Raw genomic sequence first — 14,351 nt, 5'->3', positions numbered from 1 at the left:
TTTTGTTTATTGCAAAATCATGTAAATTCATAAATTAAAGAATGCATTTATTATTGCGATTCAATTTTCGCGATATTGAAAAACATCCTGTTTAATTCATATAAATAATTTCAAGATGTGATTTTTAATTATTGCGATTACAAACATGTAGCATTTTGTGCCATATTAAAAACATCTCATTAATTTCTAAATGTATAGTACTTTGATATTTCAACTAGCTCATTGAATTTAATCTTTCATTCATGATTCGGATACGAATCATCAAAATTACTGTTTTAATACAAAAAATGTACATTCTATCCTAACACGTTGTCTTTTTATCTGTATTTAATTTGTTTTAAAAATACAGATAGATCACCAATAAAAACAATTAAATTTGAACAAACCAAATACACAACAAAGTGTCTTTAACAAAAAAAAGGACCCTTTTCCGATTATAAAGCTCCAAAGCAGCACGAGTCTACATGTTCTTGCGATGAGGTTTGACATAATCTCTGTGTTGAAATGATGTAATGATGAAATAAAACGCTACTTTTTATGAAATAATTTATTTACTTGCAAAATGTATACGTTTTGTTTTCGTTTGGAACATAAAGTTAATCTGATGCATTTTTACAGTGCAAAAGAAGTTTTACGATTCTTATCTGATTTGATATTTAAACATGTTTGTGCATATGAATTTCTTTTATAGGAACCTAGAGTACTGTTGTTGACTATGAAAACATAAATGGTACATGTACAGGTATGTGAACTTTTAAGCCTTTTTCAACTGATTTTTATAGTTCGTTCTTATGTTGTACTGTTATACCACTGTCCCAGGTTAGGGGAGGGTTGGGATCCCGCTAACATGTTTAACCCCGCCACATTACGTATGTATATGCCTGTCCCAAGTCAGGAGCCTGTAGTTCAGTGGATGTCGTTTGTTTATGTGTTACATATCTGTTTTTCGTTCATACTTTTATATACTAGTAAATAAAGCCGTTTGTTTTCTCGCTTGAATTATTTTACATTGTCATGTCGGGGCCTTTTATAGCTGACTATGCGGTATGGGCTTTGTTTATTGTTGAAGGCCGTACGGTGACCTATAGTTGTTAATGTCTGTGTCATTTTGGTCTCTTGTGGACAGTTGTCTCATCACCTTCTTTTTTTAAAATCAATAAAGAATCACCCGTTTTCTTATTTCAAGGAAAATTGGAATGACGAACATAGAATGGTTATGAATCTTGTTGTCTTGTTTGTAATATATCTCTCATTAAAAAACAATAATGCAAACAAGGGTTTTTAACTTAATTCAAGGGCATTACTTGAATGATGACAACAACAAACCGGAATGGTTTTGATGTGCAATACGTAGAGCTCGTAAACAACGTTGTTCCTCATTTATGTCTCAAATGCATCACTTATTTCCTTGATTGGGTTGGTTTCATTAATAATTAATGTAGCAATTCACCAAAATCTATTGCAAGCTAGAAATATATCATGTTACAATGTATTACTATAACTTCTTTTCATATTCCTTAAAGAGGTACTCCCTACGAGATACATAAAACAATTGAAAAATGATTGTTTTAGTTCAATGAAATGTTTATGAAAAGGTGAAATGCCAATTCGCTTTTAGCAGTTAGAATGTTTGAATAATGACAAAATAAGTTAAGAAACATCGATGACGAATAAGTCATTTGCGCAAGTGAATAATTCGTTCTCCTTGAATCCATAATAATGCAACCTTTGATTTCACCCCGTGGCTTGGGACTTATTAATGTAGGTATTTACAGAGAAAAAAATGTCGCGAAACAATGCATTAATTTTAAACTGGGACACAAAATAAAATTTGATTCAATCATTTTTTATCTTGCATTTTTCAGAGTGCAAAATTGGTTTTGTATCAATAAGTGGAAAGCCATGTTCTCATTGTCAGAAAAACAGATTTGGAGAAAGATGTTTGAAACGTTGCCACTGTAATGAGATTGAAGAAAGGTAAAATAAAAATGAATAATTGATTGTTTCATTGGTATGTAAAACCATCTCTTTTGTTATTTAATGTTTTAATGTGAGACGACAATTTGGTAAGGATTAAACGGATGATTTTCGTTAAAACATATTCATTTGATAAGTTATTAAAAAAGATTATGAACCAAGAGAAATTAATGTTTAAATACCCATTTGTGACCATAGCAGTCGAATTTAATTTGTTCATAGTTCAAAGACTATATAACCATGACCGTCATAATCGACTGCAATGATTTTAAAACGAAGTGATTATTACATGAGTACATTATTTATCACTACACTTATTTGTGAACATAAAATGCTTCGAGAGCCCATACAGTCCCTTTGATTTGCAACATTTTTCTTCTCGTAGTAAATACATGCATTATGATTTTAGACATGATCATTTCTGTTTAATGTCACCACAATGCTATTTTAAATGCATTGTTTATTTGATACCTATTTTTTACAAATATAATAAACGTCTACACGTTATTATATTATGTATCGTGTATATTGAATTTCAATTATTGTTTTATTTACATAGGTGTGATCACGTAAAAGGATGCGTTCCAAAGTTTGAACTTAACGGTAGGTTTTTCCACTATCATTTACAAATGGAACTAACCAGATTTCACACACTTTGCATTGATCAGTCTTGTTATCCATTCGTTTGATGTGTTTTACCATTTGATTTTGCCATTTGATTAGGGATTTTCCGTTTTGAATTTTCCTCGTAGTTCAGTATTTTTGTGATTTTAGTTTTCGTCATCATTCCATTTTTTTGTATGTTTATCAAGACTAATATACGTATTGTCCACTTTGTATCTTCATCATTTCGGTCAACATATATTCCTTTAAAAAGACATTGGTAAACTGCTGTATTCTGCTTTTAAATAACATTAGAATGGATATGGGGAAAGTGTCAAAAAAGTAACAACCAAACCACATAGTAAAGAACAGTCGAAGGCAAACAATAGGTCTTTGTCACGGTTAGAAAAATCAGCACCTGAAGGCATGCTTCAGCTATTCCAAAAGTGTGTTCTAGTATAGTGATAACGCGGTCATACTAAACTCCAAAAACATGTAAATGAATAAGAAATAAACAAAAATCATACAAGACTTACAAATGCCTGAAGCTCCTGACAGTGACGCTCAGATAAAAAAAGTTCAAAAGTCAAAGGAAGTACAAAGTTGAAGAGCATTAAGGACAAAAACTTCTAAAAAGTTTTGCCAATTACTTCTAATGTAATCTATGCCTGGGATAAGAAAATCCTTAGTATTTCCAATAATTCATACTTTTCCAAACGGTAAATTTATGAAAATTTTCATATACTTGATATTCATGACAAAATCGAAATGCTGTCTTCTGGGTTGGTTTTACCTTTTGGAAATTTTTTGGAAGGAGTTAAACAAACAGACAAAAAAAAAAGTGTCATTCAGGAATAAAGTTTATCAAATTGAAAGAAAGAAACGTAAATATCAAAAATCCTGAGAAAAAGATCGGGAATTATTAATTTTATAGCCGATCGTAATGCAATATTTTGTGTAACATGTGACAAATGTACTATGACAGACCTAAATATGAAATGTATTTTTGTAGTAGGATCTTCAATAATGTCATCACGATTTCGAAAAAAACAAGTCCATCTTAAGCTATAATGTAATGGATTAAAAGGCTAAAACAATAACAATATTTCCCTTCCTGCTCATTCTGTGTTTTTTTAGATGAACCTAGTTAAAAATTAGTTAGCAAACTTTGATGAACTTATAACTCAACAAGAGTACACGAACAGTCTGCGTTTAAATCTTTTAAGATCAGGTGCGAAACGTGTTAAAAAAGAAACAATGTTATTTCGGTTTAGTTTAATTTCAGCATTTGTTTTTAAATTGTGACTTTTAAAAGCATTCATTGGTGGTCATTATTCTGGTTATTATTCTCTCTTATTGGAAACCAGTTTATTCTTATTCATTCGTATTTTATCTGCTTCTGAATAAATTTAGGATTTAAAAAAAAATTAGGCCTCGAGCAACTCAGAATACAATGATATAGGCATCTATTTGGGAAATGTGCATCTTGTGCAGTTACATTGCAACCGTTCATGTTACATGTATTACAATGTATTACACAACTAATGTTCAACTATCTTTGTAGGAGATGTCAATTATACAACCAGTTCAGAGTCAGAAAACTATTCCAAGTCAGTGACAGGTAACAATCTTACCTACTCATTTGTTAGAAGTATTTCTCAAATGTATTTATGTAACTTAATGTATCAATCCTCTTTCTGGTTACAATATTTCTTTCCTAAGATAAGTAACTTTTTAATCAAATAGATACAATATATATTGCGCTTTCCGGATCCAAATTATAAGGAGGTTACCAATTAATGCAGACTCATTTGAATTGACACCTATTTTACATTTGTCATATTAACTAAAAGAAAAGGACTTGTTCTGTTTTATATAAGTTTGTAAGTTTCATTTTTGAAACTGCATGACTGCATGTTTTATTATTGTCGAAATGCGCATCTGGTGCAAGAAAATTGGTACCGTTAATTTTATTACTACCACTGAGTCAATGCCTCTGCTGGTGGACTATTAGTCCCCGAGGGTATCACCAGCCCAGTAGCCAGTACTTCGGTACTGGCATGAAAATACGGATTTTTTGTGTTATTAAAATTTGCTGTTTCAAAATTATTATAAATTAAGGAATGTATCTCCCTCATGCAAAGCTCTGGTTCCTTTCACGGATTTGGCTAAACTTTTTGGACCTTTTGGATTATAGCTCTTCATCTTTTATATAAGCTTTGGATTTCATATATTTTGGCCACGAGCATCACTGAAGAGACATGTATTGTCGAAATGCGCATCTGGTGCAAGAAAATTGGTACCGTTCATTTTATTAGCTTTGGTATATATCCTTATTATGTAAGAACATATATATCACAAAATCCAAGGCACATGTTTTTATGTCTATTTTAAGTTCAGTAAAACATGCCCCTAGTACACATGTTCTAATTTGAAGTCAGCTTAATTTTGATGTTTGTAGTTATTGATGTTAAACAAATATGTACATTGCCAAACAAGTGCATCATTATACATATGTAACATTTGTATGTGTATTGTCATTTTCAGTGTTTGAATTGGATGTACTTATCATCTTGGCTGCAATAGCTGGTTTGCTAGTTATGGTTGGAGGCTGCCTGGGCTTTACATGCTTTTGTAAAAGACGAAGCACGATAACTGAAGCTAGTAGCTCATATTTACAAGTTATAAATGGATCCTATGGAACTGTCATTGACAGCAATGTAAATGACGATCGATGCAGGCAACTCAACTCGTACGTTACCTTGGTTCCTAAAACCAGCGATACACATTACTACATGTATTATGAATAGTGGAGACACCAATACTACGATACATTATTTGCCTTTTTGTTTTGGAGATTTGTTTTTTTTAGAAATAAACAATAGAAACAAAATAATAATGAAATTTAGAATTTCTAAAGACAGTCTTATATTTGTATTTTTTTTGGGTCAAATAGAGGAGAAGAGTAAGTTTCATTTTTCTTCTGCATTTCGGTAGCTAAGAATTATCATCTTCATACAATATTAAAACTTACTCATTGTTTGATTTGCTTATTTGTTATTGGTTTATTTGGTCACGTGTCTTCCAATATATATATATATAGTGTTTTTTTCACATTTTTGACATATTGACTCAACGTTTCTATATTTAGAAAGGATATTGACGCCAATTTACTAGAAATAGTAACATAGCGTCAATATCCTTTGCAATTATATATAGTAACATCGAGTCAATATCGTTTTCAAACTTACGCTTTTATCTATATATGTAAATATACATTAAATTAACTTCGTCCTCGGTCAATATAATCTGAACAGGTCTATGTTGAACGTGTTTACCTTGTCAAAAGTCCATAATTGATAAATGTATGTATATAAGCCCCAAGTAAAAAAAAATACACTTTTCTGAAACCTTATCACAGATCATTGGTATAATTTTTCATCCAGTTGTTGACAGACAATAATTTAGAAATGTGCATGATAAATGTATAATATAATTTAGAGAAGGTGTTTGACGTATTTAAAAAAAAAGATATAATTGCGAGTTATTAAATGGTATCTTAAAATCAAATAATGTCGTAAATTTATAAAAGATTCAAAGACCTAGAATAGAATGCATTGATGCACTGATGCAATCTTGTAGTTACGCTGAATTTTTTTTTACAAATTATCATGATTATCTTATTTAATACTATGAAATTAGTTTACAAAAAGTATTATCAAAAATACCGAACGCCAAAAATGAATTCAAAGATGATGTGCATAAAAACTGACATGTTCGAACATTAGACTTCGTCAATCCACAAAAAGAATAAACAGCAACTCTCACATGTATGACTGGTTTTAAAGCTAACGAAATTTCTTACTTGTGTGACAACCATCTATGGTTCTTTTTATAGGTGTCAGACCACCAATTAAAAGTCCCTATCTGTTCAACCAAATTTTGCAATTTTCATAGCTTTCTAAATTTTTTATCTTAAGTTTAACCTCTTACAAACCAGGTATGTCCTGAATCGTACAGGTATCACCTTTCTGCATGCCAATTTTCGACATACCTTTAAAGCCATATAAGAAAGAAGAGACCTTCCGAATGGATGTACCACTAAAAATAACCCCTGGTTTTCTTGAAATCTTAAATTAGTATACTATGGAGCGCATTAATCCTCAATTTTTAATTTCAACTCATAGACAAGTAAATTTGGGCTCAAAATGGTCTTAATATATTTCTCTTTCACCAAAAGTTTCATTTCTGCAAATTTGTTGGGTAGTTTAAGTAAACAATGACATCAAATGCACTATTTTTTGTCCCGAGTAGGCCTACTTTTACATACGTTCTTAATTTGAGGGAGTAATTGGTGGTCTGACACCTTTTATAGTGACAACACTTTGTTCAGCATCACAAGTATACATAAGCTGTTAGTTTTCCTAATTCCTTTTCTTTATGTCTTTGCCTTTTATATCCAGTTATACAGTATTGGTTTTTATTATCAATGAATGACATACGGTTGTCTATATTTACTCACATACACTTCATATGAACTTTGTTTGATAAAAGAGGGGCGAAAGATACCAGAGGAACAGTCAAACTCAAAAATAAATTGACAACGTCACGACTTAAAATCAAAAAGACAAATAAACAAATAATAGTACACAAGAAACAATATAGGAAACTAACGACTGATCAAAAACTGGGGTGATCTCATATAGAAAAGGGTAAACAGATCCTGCTACACATGTGGTATTCGTCGTGTTTCTCATGTTATTAAAAATCCGGTAAAGAGTCTAATTTGTTAGGTCACAATCATAAAAAGGGGAAGTGGATTGTAATGACGACGTGAGAAACGTATTCAATATCATCTGTGAAACGCATTCCATAACGGTCAACCAACTCGTGATAGCGTCCGTAAAATTTACGAAGGGATGATTTCAACTCCATCATTTCGAATTCTTGGTTTGATAGCTTCCGTAAGAGCAGCAACCCTCAATCAAGGAAATCATTATAGGAAATACAAACGCAATAATATCGTATCAATTTATAGCCTCATTTTGGCAATTATACTCAACTCCTTTTGTATGTTAATGTTTAAACGATTGAATCAAGTAGCCTAAAACTGTGTATACGTATAATGAAAGGACAATGCTGCACACGAATTAATTTACGCAACGCATGTGTTTAAATTTTATTTCCAAATCGCAGAACACCACGAGCGAAGAAATGGAAGAATTAATCAATGACAGAAATATGCTATAAATTAACTTCACAAAAAAACTAAAATACGAGGAAAATTCAAAACGTAAAGCCCCTAATAAAATAGCAAAATCAAATAATAAAACACATCAAAGAAAAGGACAACAACTGTCATATTCCTGACTTTGCACAGTGATTTTCTAACATAGTACCAACACATGTACATGCATCAAAGTCAGGTCTGCAAAACAGTGATATCTTTCACTTAGTTAAATTTTGTATCTTTTCCATTTAATTTTGTATCAGCTCAAGATTCTACAGAATATATCACATGTAATGCTTGTTAGTGTCATGTGAGTTTCTCCAAGCACCAATAATTATATTTGAAATTAAAGGCCGACTAGTGTCTTATCATTTACCGAATAGACATAGAAATCATGTATCTTTTTCTCAATTCCTTCAGATATTCAAGTGATTATTAAGAGATTCAATTGTAGAAATGAGGGATTAGACCTAATTTTATAGCGCAAAACCTCTCATTTGTACGACAGTTGCACCAAATTCCATTATATTGACAACGATGCGTGCAAATATTGTCACCAATAGGAGTACAACAACAACACGAACCCGACCAAAATCTGGGGGTGATTTCAGGTGCTACTCTAGATGTTGCACCCGCAGTGTTGTAGGGGTTATATTGGCAAGTATACAACATAATCATCGCATTTGTTTTTCGAGGCACTTCTATACAATAATTTTAATTGTGACATACGTGCAGCAGATTGTTGTATATAAGATTGTTCTCTAAAAACTAAAAACAAGTTGACAGAGAAACATACAATATGTACAATATAAAAAAAAATACAATAGTTGTGGTAAACAAAGGCAGAACTTCAATGTTAAAAGATAAAAGAGGTACAAAATTATGATGGCATACATGTTTAGTAACATGTGTAATAAAATGTTAAACTAAAACGAAAAGAAAGACATCAAAACGATGCTGATGCATTTATATTTAAATGAAGGGACTAACTTTTTTATCAATACACCTAATAAATAAAAACAATTTTCTTAAAACTTATAACTGTTTTAAACTAAATGTGAGTAAATTGACATCATATTTTGATTATGTGAAAATTTAGTTTGTAGTTTCTTCAAATGTGAACAGCATAACGGATACTGTATTTCGTGGCCTATATCACCAGAACTACCCAACGCACAAACAAGTTCGTGCTGTTCAGTTTTGTAAATTGATTAACTAGTTCATTACGACGTAGGAAGTTGGTTTCATTCATTCGATATGTGGGCATCCGTCTCGATATATTTACAGACAGCATTCGCTATATATTTTGATCGTTCTGATTCCTGGCTATAAAAAAGAATGATACTTCTTAATGTTGCTATTACAAAAACAAAATGTTAGTTCACTTTATATTGCTGATGTTTTATATAATTCACGGAGGCACATGTTTGGAGGGACTGAATGTTTGTGAAGACCGTAGAAGGTATGTATTTTTAAAATTTTGTGATTGTTTTTTTTCATCTTCTATTTCATATCGAATTACAAATAATCTAGTTAAAATGTGATATGAATTGATTATGTAATAATCGTTACTTTTCTGTAACGCATTATTATCAGTAGGCGATCGTTGGAAAAAAATCATGTTGAAAAGAACGATATATACACTAAATAAGTCTTGGGAATAGAACATTGAATTGCTTGATTTTCAAATGCGTTTGAAAAGTATTGGTCAACTTGTCGAATAACCAAATGTCTTTTCCACATAGAGTATTTCTAAAGTGTAGACATTAAGTATATACCGTCGATTCAAATACATAATATCCAAATTACAGGTGTGTATACAGATTTGTTATATTACATTTCAAATTTAATATTTAAGTTTGATCTAAAATTTACGACAACCAACTCTATTTGAGTGTCATATTATGAACCTTCAATGTATATCCAATATAATTCTCACATATTGGGCATATATATCCAAGCCTATATTAATGCGTTTCTTTTTATGAGGTAAATTTCTGTCAAGAAAAGGTAATAGTCTTTAGTGTTTCTCTAGTACAGTTGAAGTCGTCATTTCGAAAAAGTTGCGGACGCTAATATAATTTGGTAAATAGTATATGATTTGGTAAATAGCTATGAAAAATGTGTACCACAGATGACCGTTTATACAAGTTTGTTTCCTACATTTTACCTGTAACATCACCGAATGCAACTTTTCACAAAAATGAAAGTTGTCATTATGTATGCCACACCATGCACTAGGGTATAAAGATTTAATACTTGTATTGATAATTGTACTTTTGATTTTTTTTTCTATTATAAAAAAAAGTAGGAGGGTATAATAATTTTGTCATAGTCATGTGCCATTGTAACTCTTGAAATGTGAAATGTATTTCTATTTACTTAAAAACTTTTAGATGTTTGTATTGATAAAAAAGTTGAGATTTTATTTTTAATTTAATCGTAGTAATGGTCCAAATAAGCCCTGGATTAATCCACGGGCTTTCAATTCTTGAATAAGATATAGATATATATATATAAAAAAAGATGGGGTATGATTGCCAATGAGACAACTCTCCACAATAGACATAAATAACACAAAAACTAACAACTATATGCCACCGTACGCCCTTCAACAATGAGCAAAGCCCATACAGCATTGATAGAGTACACTTCAAACCACCAATTTATCCTAAACCAAAAGGGACGCATAAACTTCTTTTATACCCTCTAATAATAATTAAAACCACAAATGGTGAACTCCGTTGTATCAGCTAATTTACAATTTATAAAGTACTGAATATATAGTATATGTTATTTCAGAATAGAAAATTCATGATTGATACCGTTATTGTCGTCATGCAAGGTCAAGGCAACGTTAAATAATTTTAGAAAACATGTATTTGATAGAAATTGACCTCTGCGGAAATGACCTTTTTCCGTTAATACAATATTTCAAGGAAAAGATTGAATGGATTGTTTGATTGACGAATATTTTTTCAATGCATATTGTTGTTTGTTTTCAAAATGTAATATATTTCAAAAAGTCATTTAAATGAACAAACAATTTTCGTAAAAAATAAAATCACAAAAACTCCATCGAATATTAAAAAAAGGAAGTCCTTAATCAAATGGCAATATTAAAAGCTCAAACACATCAAACGAATGGATAATTGATACATGTTGCAATTCTTAATAACTTTCTCTCTATGACTTATTGTATCATGGCACTTCTCGGGGGAACAACAGACTAATATAATGTTTAATTAACTCATTATTTCAATTGCACTAAACGTTTCCAAGTTCATGACAATATTTTATACAATCGAAGAACAACATAATTATCAACCACACATAAGGATAGCTGTATAAGGTCGCTCTGGTGGATCAAGCATTTTTAACCGAAGTTAATAGATGGTTCTCATGCTAAAATATCACTATCACGGTGATGATTTTGCACTCGTACACATACTTCTTCAAACGAAAATTTAAATGTGTCAATTTAAAATGAAAATCCTTTAATTTAGTGGTTATCATTGTCTTTTTAATTCATTTTCCGGTTTTTTCTCTTGCAACTGTAATGAGGTTGCGTATGTTATTTTTTGAATTGTGTAACATTATTTCTTGTTTGTACCTTTTTATCTTTTAATAATAAATGCATTTTTGCTCGTTGGTGATGGACGGACAGTGATTTTCTTTTAAAATGCAAGTTAGTTGTTCCATTTGAAATCATATCCTATTTTCTTATTGTTAATTCATTGTTATGCTGAAAAGTCAATATGAGTGTCGCAATAATAATAACAAACAACATTATTACAGTTTTCTTGCTGTTTCTTTCAGTAAAACAGAGTATTGTTTTGCAGGCTATGAAGATAAACATTGAACATGCATAGGTAAGTACTATGTATTGAATCACATAACCGTGTCCTCCATTTTATAACTTCTGTTAAAAAAGACAGCTTCGCTCATACAAGCTTCACTGCAAAACGTAGGGTTCGATAAACCGAGTTTAACGTTTGAATTATTACAAATTTTGTAGTAACATAATGTTAACAATAGTTTCAAAGGTATCAGGCTGTTAATTTTTCAAAACCGCATATACACATATTTAGCGGGAAGGAAATAAATAAAGGCAACAGTAGTATACCGCTGTTCAAAACCCCGCCGCATTTATGCGCCTGTCCCAAGTCAGGAGCCTCTGGCCTTTGTTAGTCTTGTATTATTCTAATTTTAGTTTCTTGTGTACAATTTGGAAATTAGTAAGGCGTTCATTATCACTGAACTAGTATATATTTGTTTAGGGGCCATTTGACGGATGCGGGAATTTCTCGCTACATTGAAGACCTGTTGGTGACCTTCTGTTGTTGTTTTTTTCTTTGGTCGGGTTGTTGTATCTTTGGCACATTCCCCATTTTCATTCTCAATTTTATCATAAATCCATGGACAAAAAACAAAATCGGGGTAACAAACTAAAACCGAGGGAAACGCATTAAATATAAGAGGAGAACAACGACACCACACTAAAATGTAACACACACAGAAAATCATCTTGAGCAACCACTAGGACTAATTATCAATGTCTGTGTACTTTGATATCTAGAACTTTCAAGGGAGATAATAATGCAAAGGTAAACATTGCAAAAATAATTCTAACATCTTTGAATGCAAGTATATATTTCAGATATACAAACAATTCGGCATGATGGCAAGTATTCGTATTTACATTTATTGTAATGAATTTGAATCCACAAGTAATAAATTATATTATCTACACACTTTTGTGTGAACTGCAATCACAAAACGACTGAGTTGATTAAATTGTTTTAATCACCTTTGGAGTAAAGATAACATACTGACCTTATAAAATGGCATGTTTTCCAGAATGCAACAATGGTTTTACGTCTATAAACGGACATTCATACTCCCCATGTAATAACAACAGATTCGAGAAAAGATGTTTATCCCGTTGTAACTGTCAGAGTGTAAAAGAGAGGTAAATTACTAGTTGTTTTACAATTTTCGTAAGCGAGCAATACAAGGGTTAGTTTTCTAGTTGTTCTTTGTGTGTGTACTATTGTTTGTCTGCTTTGTCTTTTTTTTTTTATCCTTGGCGTATTCTATTTATTTTCTACTTTTGAGTTCGAAGGTCCTTCTAGTATTTTTCTCCCCTCTTTCATCAGCTGTAATTAGTAATACGATATATACATTGAACATGTAATAATTAACTATTTTGTCTACTTGAATGTGATGCGACTGTCATTTACCTGATAGGTTTAGCTAGCTAAAACCAGGATTTATCCACCATTTTCTACCTAAAAAACATGCATGGTTAATCTATCAATTCATTTGATGTGTTTAAGCTTTTGATTTTGCCATTTGATTTGAAAATTTCCGTTTTGAATATTCCTATCTTCCTATGATTCCTATGATTCCACGGAATTCATAATTTTTGTGATTTTACTTTTTGTTAGTTAAGATAACATTTTTTATCAAGATTTGCAAGCCAAAAATAACTTGAAGATATAACTTAATGTTTAGAATATAGTATTCCAATTGACATTAATAATTTCTGATGAATTTTATATTGTCGAACAGACTAAAAAACCTTCCAAGTTTTGGATGATTTCTACATTGAAAAAGAATATGTTTCTTATACTACACTCAAACTAAATCGTAGTTGCACATATGATTTTCGCTTTTCTTACACATTCTTCCAAATTATAATTTTCGGACATTCAACCATCAGCATGTGCAGATAAACATCAACCAAAAATTGAACAAAATGTTGTCTAAATCATTAAAAGATCAGTCTAGTTATTTAAAAGTTATGAACCATGAACAATGAAATATAAGCAGATCTGAAACTTCAATATACTTTAGTAACAAAACTACTGTAAATCAGTTTATTCGATATTCTCTAGAATATATGTTGAAACGATATGCTAGAGTATCTAAAAGTAGTTTATATAGGTCACGTCTATTAACAAATTACATATTATCATTGCAAGCAAAACCAATTTGAATAAACACACAAAACATGATGAATGTAATATATGATATAGGTGTGATAATGTTGCTTGGTGTGTACTAAAAACAGAAGTCAATGGTAAGTAATATTTTATATTTGTCTTTATTGACAAGTTTTCAAGGTTTTATGAAAATAACGACATTTAGTAACATTGTCGATGTGCCAGCGTTTTAATAATTAGATAAAAAAAATTATAGTTCTCTTACGGTTATGAACAATCAGAAAACCGTGAAGCAGTCCTTTAGAGTCAACGCCATGACCAAATAAGCAACAATTCACACTACATAACTAACAGTCTAATATGTTACACAAAATTTAAGAAAAACAAAAATGACAGACATGCAATTATCGCAATCACCCACACTACAGACATTCACTAGATCTTTTGATACTACAATAGTTGTCTTATCTGTAATTTTCAATTGAGCTCTTCTTCTTAAATGGACATTTTTAGTGTCAGGTGTTACATGCATTGCAGATAAAGTTTACCTTGTGAAGACATCCGATCTCGAGATGATTGGGTATCTTATGATA

The 14,351-nt window shown here is 31.0% G+C and overlaps 1 long non-coding RNA gene across 1 annotated transcript; it reads left to right on the top strand.

The window, feature by feature from the left end:
- Positions 1–689: 689 nt before the first annotated feature.
- On the top strand, positions 690–5,390 carry LOC139503653 (uncharacterized). The gene is made up of 5 exons (XR_011659157.1): positions 690–742; positions 1,866–1,977; positions 2,537–2,580; positions 4,145–4,201; positions 5,128–5,390. It is a non-coding gene; the product is annotated as an uncharacterized lncRNA (long non-coding RNA).
- Positions 5,391–14,351: the final 8,961 nt, after the last annotated feature.

Source organism: Mytilus edulis, chromosome 14 (assembly GCF_963676685.1).
Source record: "Mytilus edulis chromosome 14, xbMytEdul2.2, whole genome shotgun sequence".
Classification (NCBI taxonomy): domain Eukaryota; kingdom Metazoa; phylum Mollusca; class Bivalvia; order Mytilida; family Mytilidae; genus Mytilus; species Mytilus edulis.
Note: the sequence above shows the minus strand (reverse complement) of the source record. Positions and strands in the feature narration are given on the sequence as shown.